The 5,101-nt window shown below is 41.3% G+C and overlaps 1 non-coding gene across 1 annotated transcript; it reads right to left on the bottom strand.

Annotated features, from left to right (window-relative positions):
- Positions 1-2,176: 2,176 nt before the first annotated feature.
- Positions 2,177-2,248, bottom strand: Trnaq-uug5 (transfer RNA glutamine (anticodon UUG) 5). Its single transcript has one exon. It is a non-coding gene; the product is annotated as a tRNA-Gln (tRNA).
- Between the last annotated feature and the right edge of the window lie 2,853 nt (positions 2,249-5,101).

Below are 5,101 nucleotides of genomic sequence, written 5' to 3'. Positions count from 1 at the left end.
AAGTCCAAGATCTGACACTCTCACACAGAAACATATGCAGGCAAAACACCAATACACATAAAATAAAAATAAATATAAAATTTAAAAAAATTTAAGTAACATTTATTTATTTTGTGTGCCACCATACCTGGCTAATTATTTATTTGTATGTGTGCTTGTGTACTTGTGTGCTTGTGTGTGCACATGTGTTCATATACCTATGTGGCATGGCCTGTGTATGTAGGTCAAAGAAAAACTAGTGAGAGTGAATTCTTTCCTTCCACCACATTGGGTCCCTGGGGTTGAATTCAGGGTATCAGGCTACTTCAGAACGCTCCGTTACCACCGAACCATCTTGCTAACCCTCAAAAGTTATATATTTCATACTTTATACTCCACAAAATTCTGGAGTAGAACAAATAGCAAAATCTTAGTGACATTGGATATGGCAAAGATTTCTTACATATGATATTTAATGAAAAAGCAACCAAATTAAAATACATAAATTAGGCTATATCAAAATTTAAAATTTCTTCACCTTAAAGATACAATCATCCTAGTATGGTGTGGCATGACTTTAATCCTGACAGTGGAGCGGGGTGGGCTGGGGAGGGGGAGTGGAGCAGAGGCACGTGTATTTCTGTGAGTTCAAGGCCAGCCTGGTCTAAATAGCAAGTTCCAGGGACGTAAGGGCTACACAGTGACACTCTGTCTTTAAACAAACAAACAAACAAACAAAAATATATAATTCAATGTTGGATGTAGTCATAGAAAAAAGAAAAAAGAAAAAAATTCAAAGGACACAGAAAGTTCAGATTTTCTTTAGGCAGAGACCAAGAGAATAGAGGGGAAAGGCTAGGACCGCGGTGTGTCCAGGCGTGTATGCAAATGACCAAGGAGGGGTACGGGGGTGGGGCGGGGGCGGGGGCGGGGCGGGGCAGCGCCTTTCCAGGGCAATCAAGGCTTGATCATTCTCTGCAATCCCACTTACTTGTCTTGAACTGTCCTGTATTAAGTATGTAGTTTCGCCCTCATAAACAAGAACCCTTCTTAATTGGCATGGTTATTATGCTCATTCAATATGAGGCAGCTGCTTTCAGCTTCCAAATCAGTGAGGCCAGTGCTTCTGTGTTTCATGTTCCCAACCTGCCTTCCTAGCTGATACTTGAACCTCTTTTTCCCATTTTACATGTCTCCTGATCGCGAGCAATCTCTTTGCTAATGCCTTTTCCTATGGGCAAGTCATTAGGAATGTCTTCCTATAAACGTTTGTTCTCAATGTGCTATTTAGGAATGTCGTGGTGGGTGGGGTACGTGAATGCTTAGAATGAAATAAAACGTTCTTGGTACTGAAAGGTAAAACTGACTGTAGTGGTTTAGCTCTGTGATCCCAGTAAAGGAGGATGAGTCAGGAGATTCCCAGTTTTAAAATCACTTTGTACGACGTCGCCAAGTTCCATAAGAAGGTAGCCTATGGAAGCAGCAAAACTATTTATGAATCAATTCAACAACAAAAACCCTTACAGGTCAATTTAAAAATGTTCAAAAAGGGGACTAGAGAGTTGGCTCACTGGTGAAGAGCATCCACATTCAGTTGCTCGAGGTCACCTGTAATCCAGCTCCAGGGGGATCCCACACACCTCTGGCCTCTGCAGCAAAAATCACTCATGAGCACACACCCTCCCTCACACAGCATGTTCATACACATACCTAAGACTATTAAACAATAAAATTAAAACTTCAAGATTCATAACCATGTAGAGTTATAAAGGGTCACTTAGAAATTTTTTTTTTACGTTCAAAAGGTTTTTGTTAAAAGAGGATATGCAAACTGGCCAGATGAGGGTGCACATAGCTTTAATTCCAGCATTCGGGAGGCAGAGGCAGGCAAATTTCTGTGGTTTCCAGACCAACCAGTAATTCACAGTGAGATCTTGTATGCCGGAGATATGACTGAGCAGTTTTATCTATCTACGGTCCTTTCGTAGACCCTTCAGTTCTCAGCACCGCGGATGGAGCGCCCCTGTCGGCCACCGTAAGCAAACGTGATCACTTTCACAAACACATGCAGACACACAGACATATACATAAATAAAATAAAACGAACAAATCAATCTTTTTTTAAAAAAAGATATTTCATCAGTCATTTAAAAACCTTAAACCATATTAGCTCCAATTCTAGCCAAAAGTCGTTCCAAGGCCTCACCGAGACTCGAACTCGGATCGCTGGATTCAAAGTCCAGAGTGCTAACCATTACACCATGAGACCACCTTGCTGCTGAGTGTTAATTATAACCCTCTTATAGACAACTCTAGTTTCAGAACTGCTGTATTACATCTTCAATTTATGGCTGTAGATGAAATTTGATCACATTTTCTGACTTTTAAATTCATAGTATGCATTTTCACCCAACTTAAATAACCAGATCTTAAAAGAAAAAAAGAAAAACTACCTCTTTGTGTGTGTGTGTGTGTGTGTGTCTGTTGTTTATTTGGTTTTTTTTGGATTTTTATTTTGTTTTCTTTTTTTGTTGTTTTGTTTGGTTATTGTTTTTTTTTTTTTTTTTGGTGTTTTTTGTTTTGTTTGGTTTTGGATTGGTTTTTTGAAACAGTGTTTCTCCGTGTAGTACTGGCTGTCCTTGAAGTCTCTCCGTAGACCAGGCTGGCCTCCAGTTTGGTAATCTGCCTGCCTCTGCCTCCTGAGTGCTGGGATTAAAGGTGCGCAGCAACTCCGCCCAGCAAAAGCCACCCCATGATGGCTTTGGCAAACAAGGTATGAGAAATCACAAAGCACTTTATTTGGAATGAAGTGCGCCTATCAGTGGCTGTCTAGGTTGTCTATCTCCTGTAATTTTTCCAGCCCCTCTTTACACACATCCCCATTCTGGGCAAGGAGAAATGCATCTAAATGTGGAATTAGGATAGCAGTTTACTTTCTTTTCATTTCAATTCTAAAAGCTTTCTTTTCCTTCTGCGGTGAAGATAACACCCTAAACCAAAGTGGAGGTAGAGTCTAGAATTTTTTAGTAGAGCAACTGCCTTAAAAACCTGTTGGAGGAACATATTTAGGTTCCTAAATATGGTAGCTGGTGGATGTGAGCTGAAAGCGGTTTCCTCAGGGAAGAAAACAGGCAGATGCCTGACTGCACAATCATGGGGGGTGTTGGGTGTGTTAAAACATGCTGGGGTTGCTGAGATATTTGAGAGTGAAGGAGCTACTAAGGCAACTATGACACTAAATTAAGTCATGCACATGGAGCGGTTTGGCCAAACACCACCACCCAGGTTCATGTGATGCTTTTTAATAAGATCAAAGACCGGACAAATGGTCTATTCTCTTACCCTCTAAGATATATTTCTTATAATTATTTTTTAATTTTGCTTTATGTGCACGGATGTTTTGTCTACATATCTGTCTGTGCACTGTGTGCATGTCTGGTGTCCATAGAGGCCAGGAGAGCGCACTAGATCCCCTGGAACTGGAATCAACAGAGCTCATTAGCCATCACTCTGGTGCTAAAAATGGTGCCAGGATCCTCTGGAAGAGCAGCCAGTGGTTTAATTCCTGAGTCACTTCTGTAGCCTCACTTTTTTCTTTCTTAATAGAGTCTTTTTTGAAAAATAGAGCCTTACTGTGTAGGCCAGACAGGTCTTCAGTTCGAAATCCTCCTAACTTGACCTCCAAAGTGCAGGTATTGCTAGTATGTACAAACATGCACAGTTCTATAATGACTTTTCCTGGCATTGAGGAAGGATAGAAAGACAAGGAAAAATAGGGGGGAAACAATAAAAATGGGGTCTACTTAAAGTCTCTTGTTAGCAGTGAGAAAGACTTTTAGAACAATTAACATTTGCTGTGAAGATTGTATAGAGGCAATGTTCCTTTTTTTTCATACCAGAAATTGAACGAAGGGTCTCATGGCTGCTCAACAAACATTTGACCACTGAGCCACAATCCCAATCCCCAAAAGTCCTTCTGCAGAGAAATATGTTCAAATAAGAATGTTAAAATAGCAATAAAATATACTTAAGGCCTGAGATTGCATATGATTAAGTGTGACATTACTTTTTTCCCTACATTTAAATCTGAAACTTTCTGGGACTGTCAAAAGTAAGATTCTTTTTTTTTTTATTAACTTGAGTATTTCTTATATACATTTCGAGTGTTATTCCCTTTCCCGGTTTCCGGGCAAACATCCCCCTCCCCCCTCCCCTTCCTTATGGGTGTTCCCCTCCCAACCCTCCCCCCATTGCCGCCCTCCCCCCAACAGTCTAGTTCACTGGGGGTTCAGTCTTAGCAGGACCCAGGGCTTCCCCTTCCACTGGTGCTCTTACTAGGCTATTCATTGCTACCTATGAGGTCAGAGTCCAGGGTCAGTCCATGTATAGTCTTTAGGTAGTGGCTTAGTCCCTGGAAGCTCTGGTTGGTTGGCATTGTTGTTCATATGGGGTCTCGAGCTCCTTCAAGCTCTTCCAGTTCTTTCTCTGATTCCTTCAACGGGGTCCCATTCTCAGTTCAGTGGTTTGCTGCTGGCATTCGCCTCTGTATTTGCTGTATTCTGGCTGTGTCTCTCAGGAGCGATCTACATCCGGCTCCTGTCGGTCTGCACTTCTTTGCTTCATCCATCTTGTCTAATTGGGTGGCTGTATATGCCTGGGCCACAGGTGGGGCAGGCTCTGAATGGGTGTTCCTTCAGTCTCTGTTTTAATCTTTGCCTCTCTCTTCCCTGCCAAGGGTATTCTTGTTCCCCTTTTAAAGAAGGAGTGAAGCATTTACATTTTGATCATCAGTCTTGAGTTTCATTTGTTCTAGGCATCTAGGGTAATTCAAGCATTTGGGCTAATAGCCACTTATCAATGAGTGCGTACCATGTATGTCTTTCTGTGATTGGGTTAGCTCACTCAGGATAATATTTTCCAGTTCCAACCATTTGCCTACGAATTTCATAAAGTCGTTGTTTTTGATAGCTGAGTAATATTCCATTGTGTAGATGTACCACATTTTCTGTATCCATTCCTCTGTTGAAGGGCATCTGGGTTCTTTCCAGCTTCTGGCTATTATAAATAAGGCTGCTATGAACATAGTGGAGCACGTGTCATTTTATATGTTGGGGCATCTTTT

Source organism: Rattus norvegicus, chromosome X, assembly GCF_036323735.1.
Source record: "Rattus norvegicus strain BN/NHsdMcwi chromosome X, GRCr8, whole genome shotgun sequence".
Taxonomy (NCBI): domain Eukaryota; kingdom Metazoa; phylum Chordata; class Mammalia; order Rodentia; family Muridae; genus Rattus; species Rattus norvegicus.
The sequence above is the reverse complement of the archived record's forward strand: the minus strand, read 5'-3'. Positions and strand labels throughout refer to the sequence as shown.